The sequence below is a fragment of the Chiloscyllium plagiosum genome, chromosome 5 (assembly GCF_004010195.1).
Source record: "Chiloscyllium plagiosum isolate BGI_BamShark_2017 chromosome 5, ASM401019v2, whole genome shotgun sequence".
Classification (NCBI taxonomy): domain Eukaryota; kingdom Metazoa; phylum Chordata; class Chondrichthyes; order Orectolobiformes; family Hemiscylliidae; genus Chiloscyllium; species Chiloscyllium plagiosum.
In genome coordinates, this window is record NC_057714.1 from 798,775 (window position 1) to 821,349 (window position 22,575).

The 22,575-nt window shown below is 40.2% G+C and overlaps 1 protein-coding gene across 6 annotated transcripts in view; it reads right to left on the reverse strand.

Moving 5' to 3' along the window:
- LOC122549654 (thyroid hormone receptor beta) overlaps positions 1-22,575 on the reverse strand; it is a 182,779-nt gene that overhangs the window by 157,319 nt on the left and 2,885 nt on the right. For 5 of the 6 annotated variants that reach the window (XM_043689449.1, XM_043689448.1, XM_043689450.1 and 2 more), the window contains exon 2: positions 8,393-8,539. The gene's annotated coding sequence lies outside the window, so the exon portion shown is untranslated. Of the gene's footprint in view, positions 1-8,392; positions 8,540-17,186; positions 17,466-22,575 lie in introns of those variants that run through there. The other variant, XM_043689451.1, reaches the window with a different exon arrangement.

Here is a 22,575-nt window from a genome sequence, read left to right on the forward strand (position 1 = left end):
CTCTAATCCCTTCCTATTCATATACCCATCTAGATGTGTTTTAAATGCTGTAATTATACCGGCTACCACTACTTCCTCCAGCAGTTCATTCCATACATGCACCACCCTCTGCATGGAAAAGTTGCCCCTCAGGTACCTTTAATATCTTTCTGCTCTCACCCTAAACCTAAACCTATGCCCTCTAGTTGTGAACCTCACCCCTACACTGACGAAAAGACATTTAAAAAAAAGTTGAGCAGCCAGAGAAAATGCAATAGCTATAAGAGCCACATGGGGAAAAAGAACTGTGGCTCTACCCTTTAGTTCTCCTCTTGGCATTTGAACACTTAAAATCTGTCAATAACACCAGCATCGCCACAGCGTATTGTGTCTGTTCCGCGCACCTGCTCGCTGGTGTCACCCAACACATTGTCCATGCTCCTCGTTGTCGGCAGAAAAGGTGACATCGCTTATCTCTGTTCCTAAAGGTCTTCCTTTTATTTTTAAAGCTGTGTCCTCTGGTCCTAGTCTCTCCCACAATGGAAACATCTTCCCAATGTCATTGCACTGTGGGGATGAAGCCCTACCCTGTGCGGTAATTTCTGCTGGTGTGAGAGACTAGGCCTCAAGTTTAGAGGGAGGAGCTTTCAGACAGATGAGGAAGTGCTTTTCCCACAGGGTTGTGAATCTATGGAATAGTCTAGATTAGAGTGGTGCTGGAAAAGCACAGCAAGTCAGGCAGCATCCGAGGAGCAGGAAAATCGATGTTTTGGGCAAAATGCCTTTGTATGTGAGTTTGTGTATAAGACTGTGCATCAGTGAGTGTGTATTTGCATGTGTGCATGCTTGATAAAGTGTGATTGTGATGGAGAATGAGCCTGCAAGAGGGTGTGTGTGTGTGTTGAGAGGGTGCTGTATGTGTATGTCTGAGAGAGAGCGTGTGAATGAGAGAGGTATGGATATAAGTGAGGGGTTGCATTTTACTAAAATAAAGGAGGGCAGGACTTGTACAGGTAATGTTAGGGCCTGGGTTGTGTTGTAGAACAGAGACCCGGGGGTGTTCGTGTTCATTGATCTTGAAAGTTCCATCATTGGTAGACGGGGGTGAAGAAGGTGTTCCGCACACTGAGACCATAAGACATAGGAGTGGAAGTGAGGCCATTCGGCCCATCGTGTCCACTCCGCCATTCAATCATGGCTGATGTGCATTTCAGCTCCACTTACCAGCGTTCTCCCTGTAGCCCTTAATTCCTCTAGACAACAAGCATCTATCAATCTCGGCCTTGAAGACATTTGGCGTCCCGGCTTCCACTGCACTCCGTGGCAATGAATTCCACAGGCCCACCACTCTCTGGCTGAAGGAATGTCTCCGCATTTCTGTTCTGAAATGACCCCCTCTAATTCTAAGGCTGTGTTCACGGGTCCTTGTCTCCTCGTTTAACTGAAACAATTTCCTAGCGTCCACCTTTTCCAAGCCATGTATTATTTTGTACGTCTCTATTAAGTCTCCCCTTAATCTTCTAAACTCCAACGAATACAATCCCAGTATCCTCAGCCGTTCCTCATATGTTAGACCTGTCATTCCAGGGATCATCCGTGTGAATCTCCGCTGGACACGTTCCAGTGCCAGTATGTCCTTCCTGAGGTGTGGGGACCAAAACTGGACACAGTACTCCAAATGGGGCCTAACCAGAGCTTTATAAAGTCTTAGTAGTACATCTCTGCTTTTATATTCCAACCCTCTTAAGATAAGAGACAACATTGCATTCGCTTTCTTAATCACGGACTCAACCTGCATATAGGAAGGATGTTGTGAAACTTAAGAGTAAGAAATGTACAGCACGGAAACAGACCCCTCAGTCCAACTCATCCATGCCGACCAGACATCCCAAATCAATCTATTCCCACCTGCCAGCATCCAGCCCATATCCATCCAAACCCTTCCTATTCACATATCCATCCAGATGCCTTTTGAATGTTGCAATTGTACTAGCCTCCACCACTTCCATTGGCAGCTCATTCCATACACATACCACCCTGAGTGAAAACATTGCATCTTAGGTCTCTTTTATATCTTTCCCCTTTCACCCTAAACCTATGCCCTCTTGTTCTGGACTCCCCCACCCTAGGGAAAAGACCTTGACTATTTATCTATCCATGCCCCTCATGATTTTATAAACCTCTAGAAAAGGTCACCCCTCAGCCTCTGACACTCCAGTCAAAACAGCCCCAGCCTGTTCAACTTCTCCCTATAGCTCAAATCCTCCAATCCTGGCAACATCCTTGTAAATCTTTTCTGAACCCTTTCAAGTTTCACAATATCCTTCCAATAGGAAGGAGACCAGAATTACACACAATATTCCAACAGTGGCCTAACCAATGTCCTGTACAGCCGCAACATGACCTCCCAACTACTGTACTCAATACTCTGACCAATAAAGGAAAGCATACCAAATACCTTCTTCACTATTCTATCTACCTGCGACTCCACTTTCAAGGAGCTATGAACCTGCACTCTAAGGTATCTTTGTTCAGCAACTCTCCCTAGGACCTTACCATTAAGTGTATAAGTCCTGCTCTGACCTGCTTTTCCAAAATGCAGCGCCTCAATTTATCTATCTAAATTAAACTCCACCTGTCACTCCTCAGCCCATTGGCCCATCTGGTCAAGATCCTGTTGTAATCTGAGATAACCCTCTTCGCTGTCCACTAATTTTGGTGTCATCTGCAAACTTACTAGCTATAAGTTTTATGCTCACATCCAAATCATTTATATAAATGGTGAAAAGCAGTGGACCTTGCACCGATCCTTGTGGCACTCCACTGGTCACAGGCCTCCAGTCTGAAAAACAACCCTCCACCACCACCCTCTGTCTTCTACCTTTGAGCCAGTTCTGTATCCAAATGGCTAGTTTTCCCTGTATTCCATGAGATCTAACCTTGCTAATCAGTCTCCCATGGGGAACCTTGTCGAACGCCTTACTGAAGTCCATATAGATCACATATACCGCTCTGCCCTCATCAATCCTCTTTGTTACTTCCTCAAAAAACTCAATCAAGTTTGTGAGACATGATTTCCCATGCACAAAGCCATGTTGACTATCCCGAATCAGTCCTTGCCTTTCCAAATACATGTACATTCTGTCCCTCAGGATTCCCTCCAACAACTTGCCTACCACTGACGTCAGGCTCACCGGTCTATAGTTCCCTGGCTTGTCCTTACCACCTTTCTTAAATAGTGGCACCACATTAGCCAACCTCCAGTCTTCCGGCACCTCACCTGTGACTATCGATGATACAAATATCTCAGCAAGGGGCCCAGCAAACACTTCTCTAGCTTCCCACAAAGTTCTAGGGTACACCTGATCAGGTCTTGGGAATTTATCCACTTTCCTGCATTTCAAGACATCCAGCACTTCCTCCTCTGTAATATGGACATTTTGCAAGATGTCACCATCTATTTCCCTACATTCTATATCTTCCATGTCCTTTTCCACAGTAAACACTGATGCAACATACTCATTTAGTATTGCCCCATCTTCTACGGCTCCATACAAAGGCCGCCTTGGTGATCTTTGAGGGGCCCCATTCTCTCCCTAGTCACCTTTTTGTCCTTAACATATTTGTAAAAACCCTTTGGATTCTCCTTAATTCTATGTGCCAAACTTTCTCATGTCCCCTTTTTGCCCTCTCAATTTCCTTCTTACTGCCTTTAAACTCTCGGGATTCACTCAATCTATCTTGACATATGCTTCCTTCTTCTTAACCAAACCCTCAATTACATGGTCATCCAGCATTCCCTGTACATATCAGCCTTTCCTTTCACCCTTGCAGAATATACTGTCTCTGGACTCTCGTTATCTCATTTCTGAAGGCTTCCCATTTTCCAGCCATCCCTTTACCTGCGAACATCTGCCCCCAATCAGCTTTTGCAAGTTCTTGCCTAATACCGTCAAAGTTAGCTTTTCTCCAATTTAGAACTTCAACTTTTAAATCCAGTCTATCCTTTTCCATCACTATTTTAAAAACTAATTGAATTATGGTCGCTGTCCCCAAAGTGCTCCCCCACTGACACCTCAGTCACCTGCCCTGCCTTATTTCCAAACAGTAGGTCAGGTTTTGCATTTTCTGTAGCAGATACATCCACATACTGAATCAGCAAATTGTCTTGTTCGCACTTAAATTCCTCTCCACCTAAACCCTTAACACTCTGACAGTCCCAGTCTATGTTTGGAAAGTTAAAATTCCCTACCATAACCACTGTATTATTCTTACAGACAGCTGAGATCTCCTTACAAATTGGTTTCTCCATATCCCGCTGACTATTAGGGGGTCTATAATACAATCCCAATGAGGTAATCATCCCTTTCTTATTTCTCAGTTCCACCCAAATAACTTCCCTAGATGTATTTCTGGGAATATCCTCCCTCAGCACAGCTGTAATGATATCCCTTACCAAAAAGGCCACACACCAGCACAACGACTCCTGTCTGAACTGTTCTTTTCTGAACTGTACCAGCCTCAGATTGATCACTTTCCTCACTATCTCCCTGGGGTCCACCACCCCACCTTACTATTTCAAATCCTCCTGAGCAGCCCTAGCAAAATTCCCTACCTGTATATTTGTCCCCTTCGAATTTAGGTGCAATCTGTCCCTCTTGTACAGATCACTTCTACCCCAGAAGAGAGATTCCAATGATTCAAAAATATGAATCCTTCTCCCGAACACCAGCTCATCAGCCATGCATTCATCTTCCTATTCCTGCCCTCACTAGCTTGTAGCACCAGGAGTAATCCAAAATATTACTACACTCGAGGACCTCAATTTTAAATTTCTGCCTAACTCTCTGTAATGTCCCTTCAGGACCTCATCCTTTTCCCTTCCTATGTCATTGGTTCCAATGTGTACAATGACCTCCTGCTGGGCCCTCTCCCTGTTGAGAACATTCTGCACCCTCTGAGACATCCAGGGAAGCAACACACCATTCTGATTTTTTGCTGCTGGCCACAGAAACAGCTGTCTGTACCTCGGACTAGAGAGTCCCCTAACACAATCGATCACTTGGAGCCCGACATACCCCTCACTGAATTACAGCCAATCTTGCTACCAGAAACCTGGCTGTTCATGCTACATTCCACTGAGAATCCAATCACCCCCTACATTTTCCAAAACAGCATACTTGTTAGAAATGAGAATAGCCACAGAAAACACTTGCACTACCTGCCTACCTCTCTTATCTTTCCTGGAGTTAACCCATGTATGTGACAGTATCTGTGACATTTCTCCCTTCCTAGAACTGCCATCCATCACATCCCCTTGCTCTTGTAAATTCTCAATACCTCTAACTGTCTCTTCAACCGGGTAAAAACAATGACTGCAGATGCTGGAAACCAGATTCTGGATTAATGGTGCTGGAAGAGCACAGCAGTTCAGGCAGTATCCGAGGAGCAGTAAAATCGACGTTTTGGGCAAAAGCCCTTCGCTTCATTCGATCTGATAGCATTCACAAGACAAAGACATTTATTGCAGATATAATCCTCAGTAATATGTAAACTCTCCCTAAACTCCCACATCTGACAAGAAGAGCATATCACTCCACTAATGGCCACTTTTGCTTCTTCCAATCTGCACACCCAGAAAATAGCACCGTCTTATTCCTCTACAACATACTGCTCCAGGCTAACTTAATACTTATGGCTTATATTTTTAAAGTTTAATCAAGCGACATATCTCAATAAAACATATGATCAAGAAAGAACCCATTCTACTCACCACTGCAGACTTACAGCAAGGCCACACTTAAAACTGTTCACTTATCTGTTTGTGTTGTGACCTCTCCCAAACAGGTTCCTCCAAGATCAGTTATGAATTTCACCGTTTGTTAATTTTCCCAGATGCACTCCGATGTCTTTGCTGTTGAATTTATGTATCACTAGACAGCAACTGTGCAGGGGCCCTGCTGTGTCAGTTAGCAGTGTGGGTTTCTTTCTCTCTCTCTTTCTCACACCTGCCTGAGCATTTGCTGCCTTTGTCTGGTCCTCTCCATTTTAGAAGTGCCGTTGTTTTGACTTTTTTTTCCTCCAAAGTTCCAAAACAATGTAACAGCTTATAAAACAGTAATTGTTGCTCCTGGAATTCAAGGAAATCACCTCCAACACCTAAAATACCTCAAAAAAAAAAGAGCAGCCTATTACAGCCAGAAAATTTTCCTGTCCTCCATCTTAGATTTTGAAAGGGTTCAGAAAAGATTTACAAGGATGTTGCCAGGGTTGGAGGGTTTGAGCTACAGGGAGAGGCCAAACAGGCTGGGGCTATTTTCCCTGGACTGTCAGAGGCTGACGAGTGACCTTAGAGGTTTATAAAATCATGATGGGCATGGATAGGGTGAATAGCCAAAGTCTTTTCCTTGGGGTGGGGGTGTCCAAAACTAGAAGGCGTAGGTTTAAGCTAAGAGGATAAAGATTTAAAAGGGACTTAAAAGGCAACATTTTCACGCCGAGGAATAAGCTGCCAGAGGAAGTGGAGGCTGGTACAATTACAGGATTTAAAATGCATCTAGATGAATATATGAATAGGAACTGTTTAGAGGGATATGCGCCAAATGGAACTAGATTACTTTAGGATATCTGGTCAGTATGGACGAGTTGGACTGAAGGCTCTGTTTCCATGCTGTACAGCTCTATGACTCTAATTGACAAATAAAAACTAAACTGAGGGGAAAGGAGAATTTATATATACAAAACAAAAGTTGAGATATCATGGTCTGGAATGCACTTCCTGCATCCACCACTCTTATTCAAATGACTGTAAAGGCCAATTTTACATAAAGGATCAGCCATCCAGTTCTCTCTGACACTATTTGCAGGGTTCCAATTACTACTCTGAACATCAGAGGCTAAAATTGAAGGCACTATCAAAGGAAGGTCCATACTCAATGCCAGGCCTAACCAAGAGCATGACTGCCTCAGACTACACTCTTCATCACCTGGTGATATAATTTATAGATATTTCTTATCAATCTGTTCAGGGGATGTTACGTCACACCTCTGGAGCAGGTAGGGCTTGAACTTGGACCTCCTGACCAAGTTAGGGACACTACCGCTGTGCATACAAAAAGCCACCACACTCCCATTCCAGATGTTTGACAGGATTCAAACTAGGTCCCCAGAATATAACATGGCTTGCTGGATTAATAAATTATAATATCCCTAGTGTCTCCCCGTGAGGCCTTCTATAATGCTGAGTGCTTTAATCATTGCTGCCCTTAAATGATTTGTCATACCATTATCGGTTGATGATTGCTCCAGGATTTTTCTCTGCCTTGCACTTAGCTAATTTGGCACCACTCATTTATTAGGCACTTCCTCCTTTCATTTTACTTCCAATGGGAAATATCCAACTCTTCTCTGCACTGAATTTCATCTGCTGTCGCTATGTTCATTAAGAAATGACGGTCTTCTTCATCGTAACCGTCTTCTTATGCTTTGTAAGATGGATTTTGATAGTATGTTTATATCTGGACATGTACTAAACAAATATAGCAACTTTAGTCCATTTCAGATAGTAAGGCAACATTTTTGCAAAGCTACAGTGTAGCAGCACAACTCAGACAGACATGTGGCTTCACATTTTTTGCTCACCTTGTCTCTAGGTATTTTCAAATTAATCTATTCAGAAATGCCACGATTGACTTCTACAGCATATGGGGCTTCAACCAGCTCTCCTAATTCAAGGTAGGAATACTACACAGAGTGTCCTTAAATTTGTCCTTATTTGCGCACAATCACACACAGATTACCCTACCATTAATCTGTTGTTTTGACAACAAAACCTCAGGTCTCATATCCATTACAAAACACACACTTTTAAATTACAATCAAGATCATCAAGAATAATATCTGTATACAAATAAAGACTTTGTGAAATACCTCAATGACAGAGTAAAATAAAACTAAGCACCATCTATTCCCAATATGACCAGATGTTGTGGCTTTCTCCCCATATTTTTAATTCTTAGCCCAATGTCTGCCTTGCCCTGCACATAAAGGGAATTCTTGCTTTTGCTTACTCCCCCAGTCTCCAACTCAACCTGTTCCTGGCTGTCAAAATTCAAAAATGTTAATAAAAATATCAAATCAAGCAAAAAGCTAGTCTTAGAAATTGACAGTAAATTGAACACGTACTTACAAACAATCGGCCTGGATCTAAGCAATTAACGATAAATTTAAAGCATTTCATGCAATTATTTATAATATGCATCAAAATACAATACACTGTTGACCTTAGGAGAGACTAACTTGTATTTTTGCTCAAAGAATTGTGTCAAGTTACGACATTACTTGGTTTAAAACCAAGATATTGATAGTTTCTGATATTGAAGCATAGAAAAAGAAAATCACCAATCTCACTTACCTAAAGTGTGGGAGTCTAAACACTAGAGGATATCGATAGCCGAGCTTGTGACTTTTTGGCTGGGAGTGGGGCATCAATTACTTGAATTCTTGGGCCTGACTGGGTGGCATCATTTTGGCAACAACAATGAGCTGGAGACAAGATTTTCTATGCAGCAATGAGAGGATAGGAGGAAGAGAACAGAGAGAGAAAAAAAATTAAGTCATGCTAAGTATATGCTACTTGTATATGTTACTATCAAAATAATATTACCCATCATTCTTTCTAGTGAATAGATAACAAGATAGGGAAAGAACATATTGCAAAACTGCACTTTAAAAGGAACCACCTTTAGCAGTTAAAAAAGAAAAGAATTCTTGCTTTGGACTGTGGTCTGCAGACATGCTCTGGGTTTGTTCTGTGTTTCAAAGTAGGCACACTGATATTATCCTGAAAGCTCTTACAAGAACTCAAACTGCTACTGCTGACTTAAATGCAAACTGAACTACGAAGCCATCAGTTAGGAATTAATGCAAATTAAGACATGGGTCTGCAAAGTAAGTGGCAACTAGTTCAATTTTATAAGCAGTAATGCACTTTTTAATTCAAACACAATTTACATGACCCCCTTTTTGCAAACACAGATCTGAATTAGATTAGATTAGATTACTTACAGTGTGGAAACAGGCCCTTCGGCCCAACAAGTCCACACCGACCCGCCGAAGCGCAACCCACCCAGATCCATTCTCCTACATTTACCCCTTCACCTAACACTACAGGCAATTTAGCATGGCCAATTCACCTGACCTGCACAATTTTGGACTGTGGGAGGAAACTGGAGCACCCCGAGGAAACCCACGCAGACACGGGGAGAATGTGCAAACTCCACATGGTCAGTCGCCTGAGGCAGGAATTGAACCGGGGTCTCTGGCACTGTGAGGCAGCAGTGCTAACCACTGTGCTGCCCATGAATGAGCAGTGTTGCTCGTTTTTGGGAGAAAAAGATTGAGTTATACTTCACACTAAGATGAGGTACCAATTAATTCATTAGAAGGCCAAAAGGAAAAGCACTGATACAACTAAGAGAAATATGCTGAAACATGGCAAGTGGAATCTATTGCAACCAAGCAGAGAGTGATAAACTTTTAGTCAAAGAACAATAGTAGTAATTATATTGTCACACCACATTGGGGTAACATATTGGAAATTCCTGGAGTCATCACAAATGTTAGGAGATTATAATCAAAAAATACAAATTTCCCCAATTTTCCTGTCTTTTAAGGTCCAGGTTGATAGAAAGCACAGACCAGTTTTCTGTATTTAACAACAGTTACTGTTTATTACAAACAGACTCTAACTACAAAGTTCATTGCCATTCAGTATATAACTCTACCAGTTCAAACTTTACCATCTTTGAAAAACTCCCATTACACATACAGGCAGGCATATACAGAGATAAAGATGTTAGTGTTTTGGACAAAGAGAAAAGCCGGACACAGTCAGTTCAATGGCTTCTGTCCACATGGCTCACGGAGATGATCCTTTAGCTTGTCAGGACTTGTTCCTCCTCAGTCTCTCTTCCTCAGGTACTTTCACTTGCTTGCAGAAGACACAGACTGATTGCTTCACAATTTAAAAGTCTTTGACTTGTTGGTTATAAGAAACAGCTTGGAGCAAATAGTAAGAGAAAATAAACTGGTTTTCTCCAGGTTTTAGGGTTTTTTTCAAATTTCAGAATAAAGCTCATCATCTCTCCTTCAAGAGATCCGAACACTTCTGGGCAGTATTATTCACATCCACAAGCTGCTTAGCTACCGGGGAAAAATCACAGTTGTTGGCAGGCAGAAACCCTCGATTGTTGACAACTGGTCACCACTCCACAGACCAATTAGCTATTTGTTGCTGGCCAAATCTCTTTGTACGCTCCCCTGGCTTCATTAATTGTACTAGAGCCTCTTCGCAGTTTCCTTTTGGTTTTCCTCCCATTTGCAGTAACCTCCCCACCGCTAGAATAATCTGTGTAAACAGCATTTCTTTTTTAAATAGCGTGTAACCTGCTTTGTAAAAAAGTGCAAAGATGCTTTCCACAATCATTGGTTTTTAAAAAATAGTCCTTTCCCCATTTTGGTTCACAATCAAAAACAGAAAAATAAAACGGTTTGATCTTTATAATGTCATAAACAGAAGTAGGATAGATTCAGAAGAGGAGTAGTTGGACATGAGTTATGGGTTCATAGAATATAAAAACCAGGACTTTGGGTTAATAATATCGATAGATAGACAAGACAAGACAAAAAGAAAAAAAAAGAAAGGATTTTGTCCAAGGCAATATCAAAAATGTTGTAAGGAGGTGCTGAAGATTTAGTGGGGATTCAACATAGATACAGTAAAATGGTGCACGTTATAAAGGAAAACAAAGGCATGAAAAAACTTGGAAAAACAGAATTATGGTTTTTTTTGTCATCTGAACAAAATAAATGGAGATAGAAGTGTTTAAAATTATGAAGAGATAGGTTAGATAGAAGCGTATCATTTTTCAGCAATCGATAGGTCAAGAAAGAGAGGCCAAAGATCCATAATTAATCTCGATCGCAGCATACACGTTGATCTGACACACAAGACAATCCCACTTCTCAGCAAGTATTCATGCCCATACTCAGTGTCAAGTCACTCCTCCACCACCTTTTCTGTTGGGAAGTATAATACTCGTTTTTAGGAATTGATTTCAATTCTTCACCTTAAGTCAGCCTGTGGAATCAAGCAGATCATACAGGCTGTATTGCCAAGAAGATATGCAGGAGTTTAAAGCATGAGAGTACAGAGCACCTATTGTGTCAAATGACAAACAGAAATGGCAGAAGTACAAAGGTGTTTCAAGCTAAAAGTTGTAACATTTGCTAACTTGTGAAATTACTTTTCGACAGCAAGTGATTCCAGTGATGCTGAAAACCTGAGGTGAGGATGGAAGAAAGGATCTGCCCTGAGGAAACGGGAACACAGACCAGCTACAGGACTATTAACCTGGGAAACATGCATCAGAGTCGGTCCTCAAAACAGTCTCCAGAAATGCAATGTGTATGTACACATTTAATTGGACCAAATGAAACCCAGATCCAGCTAAGACTTCAGAGCAAAAACTGGCTGGTGTAGCCATTCAATCGAATGAAGATTTTTAGTGTTCCAGAAGGTTGAACCGAAGGCTCTGTATCTGTACTGTATGACTATGAGAGCTTGATGCCCAAATTACTTATTCCAAATCTGATCCAGAGTGGGATCCTTTGGATAATGACAAACTAATTCAGAAATCTAATGAACATTTTTGCATCAAATGTTGGAGGCAATTGATAGTTTTGAAAATATTTTGGTTGCGGTTAATAGGTATCTCTGCAGATTTAATTTATTTCATAAACATAGGATTTTAACTTTCCAAACAGAGACTGGGACTATCAGTGTTAAGGGCTTGGACGATCAGGAATTTGTTAAGCATGTACGAGAAAATTCTATTATTCAATATACCGACATACCTACTAAAGAAGTAGCAAAACTCTACCTTTTCTAGGGGCAATAAGGCAGGGCAAGTGACAGGGGTGTCAGTGGGGAAGTGCTTTGGGGCAAGTGATTATAATTCTAAAATTGTTAAAAGGAAAAGGTTATACCTGATCTAAAAGTTAAAGATCTAAATTGGAAGAAGGCTAATTTTGATGGTATTAGGTAAGAACTTTCGAAAGTTAATTGGTGGCAATTATTCGCAGGTAAAGGGACGGCTGGAAAGTGGGAGACCTTCAAAAATGAGATAATGGAAGTTCAGAAACTGTACGTTCTCGTTAGTGTGAAGGGCAAGGCTGGTAGGTATAGCAAATACTAGATGACGAGAAAAATTGAGGCTCTGGTCAAGAAAAAAGGAAGAAGCATATATCAGGTAGTGCTAATTGGGATGGAGTGAATCCCTAAAAGAGTAGAAGGCTGGAGCAGTATACTTAAGAAGGAAATCCAGAGGGCAAAAAGGGGGCATGAGATGGATCCTCCTTAACCCTATTTTCCAAAGCTAAAGAGATTCTACAAATACACGAAGGTAAAAGAGTAGCTAGAGAGAGAGAATAGTGCCCCTTAAAAATCAACAAGGCCACCTAAGTGTCAAACTGCAGGAAGTGTGAACCATATACTAAACAGAGTCATAGAGATATACAGCATGGAAATACTGTAGACCCTTCAGTGCAATTTGTCCGTGTCAACCAGATATCCTAAATAAATCTAGCTCCATTTGCCAGCATTTGGCCCATATCCCTGAAAATGCTTCCCATTCATATACCCATCCAGATGCCTTTTAAAATGTTGTAATTATACCAGCCTCCACCACTTCCTCTGGCAGCTCATTCCATATGCGCACAACCTTCTGCATGAAAAAATTGCCCCTTAAGTTCCTTTTAAAATGTTTCCCCTCACACCTTAAACCTATGCCCTCTAGTTTTGGACTCCTCTATCCTGGGGAAAAGACCTTGGCTATTCACCCTATCCATGCCCTTCTAGCTACTATAAACCTCTAAGGTCACACCTCAGCCTCGGACACTCAAGGGAATGTAGCGTCAGCCTACTCAGCCTCTCCCAATAGCTCAAACCTTCCAATCCTTGTAAACCTTTCTTTGTTAATTTTTCTCAGGGAAACTCAGATGTCCAGAGATATTTGAAACCAAAACAGCAGGGCAGTTAGATGTGCGGATTACTGTTGCGTCAGACAGCAGTGCAGGTTTACTGCTCAGTTTATTCACTTCTCATGTGGTCACTACCTTTGTCTCTCTCCCTCCTTTTTAAAGTGCTGTGTTTTTGATCTTTTTTCTCCTCCCAAAGTTGCAAAACAATGCAACATCTTATAAAACAGTAATTGCAGCTCCTAATAGTCAAGGAAATCAGCTCCAACAATGAAAATACCTCACACAAAAAAAAAGGAGCAGCTCTTGCAGCCACAATTTTCTCCCTATCCATCTTGCAAAACTGCTGGTGAGATGTTTGTACACCTGAAGCTGAACCTGCTGCCAAATTTACCCATGTCATTGACACCTAATGGATCATCACCACCTTCAGCAAATTTGCCATTTCACCATGTCTTGGTGCCCTGTTCCCAACTTAACTAGCCCGTTTCCTCCCTGACTCCTGGCTACAGCAAACAGTGAGACAGCACAGCAATGAGCAGGCACAGGCTGGACAGCTACTGGGGAGTCAGGCAGCAAGAGAATCACAATTCATTTAAAACACTAGAAACACACTCATTGTATTGCTCCTACACTGTGGCATCAGTGGCAGTGATCCACCATCCTTTGGCTGAAGAAATTCCTCCTCATCTTAGTTTTAAAAAGTTGTGCCATCACTGAGGCTGTGCCCTCAGGTCCTAGTCTCTCCTACGAGTGGATCGATCTTCTCCATGTCCATTCTATACAAGCCACTCAGTATTCTGCAAGTTTCAATGAGATTCCCCCTCACCCTTCTAAACTCCATCGAGTACACAGATCTAGAGTCCTCAACTGCTCCTCATGTGACATGCATTTTATTTCTGGGATTATTCTTGTGAACCGCCTCTGGACCCCCACCAAGGCCAGCACATCCACCCTACAATACTGGGCACAAAACTGCTCACAATATTCCAAATGACCAGAGCCTAATGCAGCCTTGACAGTATATTCCTGCTCTTGTTGAGAGGGCTAGAATACATGAATGCTGTCACTGCATTTGCATTCTTAACTGCCAAACGAACCTGCATGTTAACCTTAGGGTGCTTTATATAAATCTTTCATAACCAGTGAAAGTTAAAAATAGAGCTTTACAGACCATGTTGGATGTTTGAAGAGCAGTCATTGTATCTAAAGTTTCCTACATTTAAAAAAAGTACTTGCAGCAAGGTCCCACAAACAGCGATGAGATAACTGACCAGATCAATGATTTTACTGATGTTTCAAACTTAACTACTGACCAGAACACAGCAATTTCTTGTGCACTCCTTTGAAGAGGACTATAGCTTATGTTCACTAAAAGATTAATGTCTCATCCAAAAGAGCAACACCTCAAACTGTATAAAATGCTTTGTAAGGTCAGCCTGCTCAAGACTCAAGGTAAGTCATTCAGCCCCTCAAGCCTACACTGCTATTTAGTTGCATTGCGGCTGATCTATACCTCAACCCCATTTAGCAACTTGTATTCCATATTCCTTAATGCTTTACCCAAGTGGATATGCAAATCTCAGTCTTGAAAATCTCAACTAACACAGCATATACAGCCTTTTGGTGAAAAATGTTCCAGATCTCCATGGTCATGTTGAAAAAGTGCTCCAAGTTCACCTCCCATCCATCAATCCTTTATTATTACTGTTTTAAAAAAAACTTGGAGCTTTCTGCCAGCAGTATTGTGGCAGTACTTTTATCGTATGCTATGTATCAATTCAAGAAGACTGCTGCCACCACCTAAGGTAAATAAGAGCGATCAATAAAATGTCAGCTTTGTCATCTGTTATGGACCAGATCAGATCCCCTCAAAATATTTTAAGATGGTAGCCCTAACTACTTCTTATTTTAAAGGTGGATGTGAAGCAGGTGTTCTAGATGTGATGCGATTGATCAAACTGCTCAATGTTATGCAAAACGCCATAGTTAAAATACAAAAGAAAGAGGAATTTAGAATAAATTAACTTTGGCAAAACGTAAATGAATAATAGATATAGTAACCATTGCTAATTAACTGTTCTAATATAGTAACATCCCATAAACACACCTCTTGGCAAAGAGACAAATTCAGACAGATTCTTACATGCAGTTCTCCAATCCAGGAGGAAAAAAAAAGCAAAGAGAAATTTCAGAGAAAGTAGCAGCTGGAAATCATTCACTCAAGCTCCCAAATCTTCTGAAATTCCAAACAGCTTCTGAGTTACTGTAAAAAAACCAAAACACAGAAATCTGGATCTGAGAGAGGTGACCACACCCATTCAAGCTGTTTTTAAAAAAAACCCAAGGCGTCCTAAACCATTTGCTCAAGTCATCTTCAGTAGTCAGTTTGCCTTTAAAATCTCTTTTAAAAAAAAAAGACTTAAGATAAAATAACACATCAGTGCCCACATCCATGGTCAACATTTCTCTTCAGGCAAAATCAGTAGCAGTGCCATCGGGTTTTAACTTTATAGTGTAACTTTCTGCCAGTGGTAAAATGATGTGAAAATGTCAGTGATGCTTTACTTTCCTTTATTAATGGTTTATCATCAAGCAGCGGTACGTTGATTTAAATAAAGGGCTGTTTTGTATCATCTAAGTTTGCTCATGACACAATGATTCATGAAATATTGAAGAGTGTTGATGGGGGTATTATTTATCAATGCCTCTAAAATTTTGAGTAAATGTAAAACTACAGCAGAAGAATCTCAAGACAGGCAAGTGTGAAGACATCCCTTGGGACCAATAAATGATAGATCAGAGTTTTATTTTAAGAAAGAATCAGTGGAAATCTGAAGATCCATAGGGTTTAGGAAGTCATGTACATGACTAAAATGTAGTGGGCAGATAGAAAGTACTGTTAAAGAAAAACAGCTTATGTAACGCTAGTCCTTAAAACTAGATAGCAAGAATATAAGAGATAATTATTTACACAACGCTTTCAGCACAATTAAAAGGTCTCAAAAGATTTGCATTCAAAACCAAGTGTGAGACTGCAATACATCTGGGAAATATTAGGATAGATGAGCAGAAGCTTGGTCAATGTGGCACCTTTTATGAAATGTCTTGTGAGTGCAAGGTTTAAGGAGGGATTCTGAGTTTAGGACACAGGCAGTTGAAGGTAAGGATGCCAATGGAGAAGTGATTAAAAGCCATGAATGTTCAAGAGACCAGAACTAAAATCTCAAATATCTTGGATGATTTTAGGGCTGGAGGAGTTTACAAAGGATAAGAGGCTGGTCCAATTAGGATGTGAAAACAAGAATAAGAGATTTTAACAAGTAGATTTGTTGTTTAATTGGAATTTAATATAGGTCAGTAGGTTAGAGGACTGATAGGAGATCTTGGATGAATTAGGACATGGGCAGCACAGGTTTGAATAACCTTTAGGGTAGGAATAGCAGAATGTGGGAGGACAGCCTGACTACATTGCAAAAGTCAACTGGAGAGGTAAGAAAGGCACAGATGAAGGTTTCAATTGCAGAAGAGTGGAGGAAGGAGCAAAGATGAGTAGTATTACAAAGACAGAATGGTTTGGGAGCAGGAAGAGAAAATATTGCATATGACGCTCTGGCTATGATGAGACAGGGAACACTGAAACCAGGCAAGAGCAATTCCATCGAACTAGATGACAATGGAGAGGCAGGAGAAAAAGAACGGTGTGGCCAACCACATTGAAGGTTGCAGGTAGGTCAAGAAGAAAAGTCCAAATTTGTCAAAACCACATATCAAGGTAACAAATGACATTTTAAGAACTAGCTCAGAACTGGATCACCGTGGAAACCTGATTGGAAGGATTCAAGAATGGAGTTCCAAGAAGAATGGGCATTGATCTGGGAGTCAATATATTCAAGGAACTTGGGGATGAAAGGCAATGTGGAAATGCACTGAGAGTTTACAATGATGGCACGATCAAGTATATTTAGCTTTGAGGAAAGGGCAATGGTGGCAGATAACAGGAGCAAATCACTCAAGAGGAATGTAACAAAATTCTTCTTCACATAAAAAAGGGTAGAAGAAGTGTGGAACTCTCCCATAAAAAAGGAACAAATGCTAACTCTATTAATACAGTTAAATCTAAGGTATATATATTCAAGGAAATCAAGTCATAGAAGATATTCACCCACCTTAGAGTGAGGATCTAAATCTGCTCTAATCTCACTGAATGATAGAGCATGCTCAACAGGCTGTCAGACTGTTGAGCCCTAAGTAGTGTAGTTAATCTGTTAGTGAAAAGTCAAAAGTTCAGAATTAATTAACTTGACCACATTTTGACTTCTAATTTTATTTTAAAAAACTGAAGAACCATATGTACATAGTAGTTAAAATAGTTCAAAAAATTTGAAGTGACAGGACCTAATTTCCTAGAGTTAAACAGTTCAGCTTTGAAATTCTAAGTAAAGAAATTTGAAACAGTCAAAATTAGAGTAACTACAAAAATATTTCACAAAAATATTAAAACTACAAAAAAATCCTTCAACTGTAAATTGAAGACATTCCAAAAAGAACAAAAAGCATTGCTATCAGTACTGAAATTTCACCACAACATGACCTCCAGATAAATACTTTCCCACTCAGGCAATGCCGACAAAACCTCAAATTTTTCATAAGGAAAAGCAAATATGAGAACCACCTGTGGCCTTGCCTACTTTGATATTCCTTCCAAGAGATTAAAAAAAAATTGTACTAACATAGAATTATGTATAAATCCTACACAGTGCTACATATACAAATAAGTTAATATTATTGATTACTCTAATCCATTTAGGACAATGTTTGAAATGTTTGCATCTATTTTAAAAAGCTTTAAAAAAAAGCAAACAATTTGATGTCAACATGAACACAACTATCCTTTCTGATCGCATGTTGTCTGCAGTTAAACACTTGTCACCCATTAGTTAAAGAAACTCTGGTTAGTTTCAAAGTGACTTTGGATATTCAAGTATTAGTAGTCTGAGGCATGTTCAAAAATCTTTTACAATCTCTTTAAATTCAAAGTAAAGAGAAATAATAACAATCAGCATGTAACTCCTGCTAGTATTGCTTGGCAACAGGCAAAGTGTTGACTACCACTGGTTAGAACTTACTGAGTAACCCATGTGCCATATTTCAAGCTGGAACACAGACAAAGCCAACTGTTTTGGCTTTGTGTAGACTTACAGACTCCCTGGTAGTTTACTCTATTCCCTGCAGTAAGTGGTTATTGGTGCCTTAAGACATTAATCAGGACAACTTGTAGTTTAAGAATATTAGTTGCCCAAGTAATGTTTAGTCAATGTTGATTTTAGTTAGATTGTTACAATAAAAAAGTCTAAAATTTGAAATCTGGCATGACTCCTTCAAATTGATCACTGGAAATTCAAACACTATTTAAAAGTTAGCTGTCTCTATGAGAGGAGTGTACTACAACAATGTTGAACTTCTCAAATAAAACACTAAACATGCTGCATTTGTCTCACTACTAAGAACACAGCAAATCACTTTATTTTCTCACTGAATTAAAAATAATAAAACAGTTGCTTAAAATGTGCAAGTCAATTATTTTAAATAGATTCACATGGAGGCTACCTAGAAACATCTTACTGAATTTGCACTGATTTTCATATACCTCCCATAGTAGTGTATGCATTTCCGAATGCTACCTATTCTCAATAGCTGATGAGAATTTTCCCTACTTTTCTGATGAAAACCCAATGCAATGAAGTTGATTTAATGCTCCCCTCTCTTAACAAATCAACGCTGACGTTTCAAAACAGCACTGAGGAAGTACTGCACTGTCAGACGCTCTGTTTTCAGTTTAAAAATGAGGTTCCAACTCCTCTTGCTGATTGACATAAAAAGCTTCTAAAGCACTATTTTGAAAAGCCAACAAATCATTCTCTGCGGTTTGGTCAATAGTTATTTCTCAATTAGCATCAAGAGGATAGATTGTCTGGTCATCAATTTTCTAGTTTATGCGATCTTGCTAAAAGTTATTTATTTTCTACATACTATAATGGCTACATTTCAGAAGTACTTTTTAAAGACTTGAGGTTATTATAAACAGCTACATAAATATCTTTTGCTATCTTCAAAGGCAGTTGTTATGGTAAACAATGCATGTTTTTAAAGTATTAATTTTTATCCACACTGCATTCAACTTAAACCTATTTTTCAAAGTCACTTCATGCCAAAAACAGAATTTGTAAATAATGTAAGCATTATTAACAGAGCTTCAGATAATAGCACTATTAATCCACTTGTGCTTAACACAAGAGACCACAATCATCTTTAAAAAGCAACAAAATTACACCAACTTCACTGAGCTATCACAGGACTGGAGTACAGAGTATGATGTTGATTTGAACATACAGCAAGGCAAGACAGGCTTGTTATTAGTTATTGCATATTTTGCTTCCAACTCAGGAATAGTGGAACAGGTTCCCATTTACGCGAAGTCGTTGTTTTAAAATTAGATTCTTGTAAATTATGAAGTCATTATGACATGACTCTTGTCAGTAAGCGCAAAAGTGCCAGTTTAGAATGAGCACATGAAAAGAGAGAGGCCCTAAACAATACACTGGAGAGCTGGATTTGATAACCTGTGAAACAGATGTAAATAAAGGAATATTACAGCACAAAAGGAGTTGAAGAGCCTTAGTGATAAGGATGAAGCTGCCTCAAGGACAGAGTCTGTGCAGACACCCACAGCCCAAGACATCTGGACCATTATCTACATGCGGAGATTGCAGCAAATGGCTGAAAGCTCAAGATAAAGCAACTGTAGTCCAGAATTTCTACTCATGATCACCCATATATGTAGCACGGCCATCCATTACAATAACAACGTGCTGTAAGAATTAGAAGAAAAAAACCCAGAAAAAATACAGTTTCAAAATGAAGTAGACCAGGCGGTGCATAGCCACCCACATCTATAGAGTGGCAGCATCAAGATCTTCAAGAGAACAGGAGAATGTGGGAGGGATAGTCGGGTGGGGCAGCAGCAATCTATTTATTGCTGCAGCAGTGTGAATTAGATCTACTACAAGTTAATCGTTTATTTAAATATCTCACATTAGTATTGTCACAAGGATTGCCACAAACAAAATATTTATAGTCTTTATGGCTAACTGATCACAAACTCTGATAAACACCTAGAAGCATGATTTGAATTGTATTTATTATGGACATAATATTCCAGCAAGTACATGCCAGTCACAGTGGAAAGAATTTAAAGTTGATTAATCACTAAAATATAAATCAGTTAAACAGGAAAAATTATTCAAATAAATTATTGCACACAATGGGTGTAAGAAACACAATCACATGCCCTCATACAAGAAGTCTTGCTTTAAAGTTGCCAGTTCTTAGCATTAAAACCTTGCATGTAAATCACAACTTTGCCATTAAAAAGTCCAACAGAGGTCCAGAAATGCAAACCATCAAGAAACTAATAGCAAGAAAAGGTGGACTTCAAGGAAAAGAGGGGCCAGAGGAAGAGGATGTCAGAATGTGGCATGTGGACAAGAAGGAATAGAGATGGACAATGGTCCAGAACCAGAGAATTGCAGAGTTCAAGCTAATGTTGGTCTCAGGAATTTGTGGGGTTAGGGAGGGAGGAGAGCATGAAGAATTCAAAGATGTATCCAAAAAATTTTAAATTGGAACAATTAAGAGGGTGGGACTCATTGTAAGTTAATTAGGACTTAGTGCAGACAGAATGTCAGCAACAAACTTCTAGTTGAACTGAAGTTTACAGAGAACAAAAGGATGGGAAGCTGGACATGGACAGTCAATTCTGTCGCAGCATTTACTTGAACTTGTTCTTATGTAACACCTTTAACATAATAAAGCCTCAAGAAATTCTGAAGAAGCATTACAAAGCAAAGTGATACTGGATCACACAAGAACACAGAAAGGCAGGAAACCAAAAAGAGGCAGAGTACCTTAAACAAGAATGGAAATATAGAAATAAACTAAATAATTCAATGCAGGAATTCCAGAATTTAAAGATTGCAGCAGATAGAACTTATAACAATACAGCACAGAACAGACCCTTCGGCCCTCGATGTTGCGCTGACCTGTGAACTAACCTAAGCCCATCCCCCTACACTATCCCATCATCATCCATAGGCTTACAGAAGGACTGTTTAAATGTCCCTAATGTGGGTGAGTTAACTACTTTGACAGGTAGGGCATTCTACGCCCTCATCACTCTGAGTAAAGAACCTGCCTCTGATATCTGTCTTAAATCTATCACCCTCAATTTGCAGCTATGCCCCTCATACAAGCCAACATCATCATGATTAGATTAGATTCCCTGCAGCGCAGAAACAGGCCCTTCGGCCCAACAAGTTTACACCACCCCTCTGAAGAGTAACTCATCCAGACCCATTGCCCTCTGACTAATGCAGCTAACACTATGGGCAATTTAGCATGGCCAATTCAGCTGGCCACCGACTTTAGTGTCGTCTGCAAACTTATTAACCCATCTACCTATGCCTGCATTCAAGTCATTTATGAAAATGGCAAACAGCAGTGGTCCCACAACTGATCCTTGTGGCACACCACTAGTAACCGGACTCCAGGCTGAATATTTTCCATCAACCACCACTCGCTGCCTTCTTTCAGAAAACCAGTTTCTAATCCAAACTGCTAAATCACCCTCAATCCCATGCCTCCAAATTTTCTCCAAAAGCCTACCATATGGAACATTATTAAAAGCTTGACTGAAGTCAATGCACACCACGTCAACTGCCCTAGCGTCATCCACATGTTTGGTCACATTCTCAAAAAACTCAATCAGGTTTGTGAGACACGGCCTGTCCTTGATGAAACCATGTTGACTATCTCTAATCAAATTGTTGCTTGCTAGATGATTATAAATCCTATCTTTCCAAAACTTTTCCTAAAACAGACATAAGGCTCACTGGTCAATAATTACCTGGGTCATCTCTATTGCCCTTCTTGAACAAGGGCACAACATTTGCAATTCTCCAGTCCTCTGATACTAATCCTGTAGACAATGATGACTCAAAGATCAAAGCCAAAGGCTCCGCCACCTCCTCCATAGCTTCCAAGAGAATCTCTCATAAATCCCAACCAGCCCAGGGGACTTACCTATTTTGACACCTTCTAGAATTGATAACACCTCCTCCTTAATAACCTCAAACCTTTCTAGTCGAACACTCCGTATCTCAGTCTTCTCTACAATATTCTCCTTATCCTGAGTGAAAACAGATGATAAATATTTGTTTATCACCACCCCAATCTCCACAGGGTCCACACTCAATTTCCCACTGCTGTCTTTGACTGGCCCTATTCCTACCCTAGTCATCCTTTTATTCTTCACGTAACTATAGGAGTATTTAAAATCAGGAATGATCAAGAAGCAATAATTCAAGCAGTGGGCCAATGGGCTGAGAAGTGGCAGATGGAGTTTAATTCAGATAAATGTGAGATGCTGCATTTTGGGAAAGCAAATCTTAGCAGGACTTATACACTTAATGGTAAGGTCCTAGGGAGTGTTGCTGAACA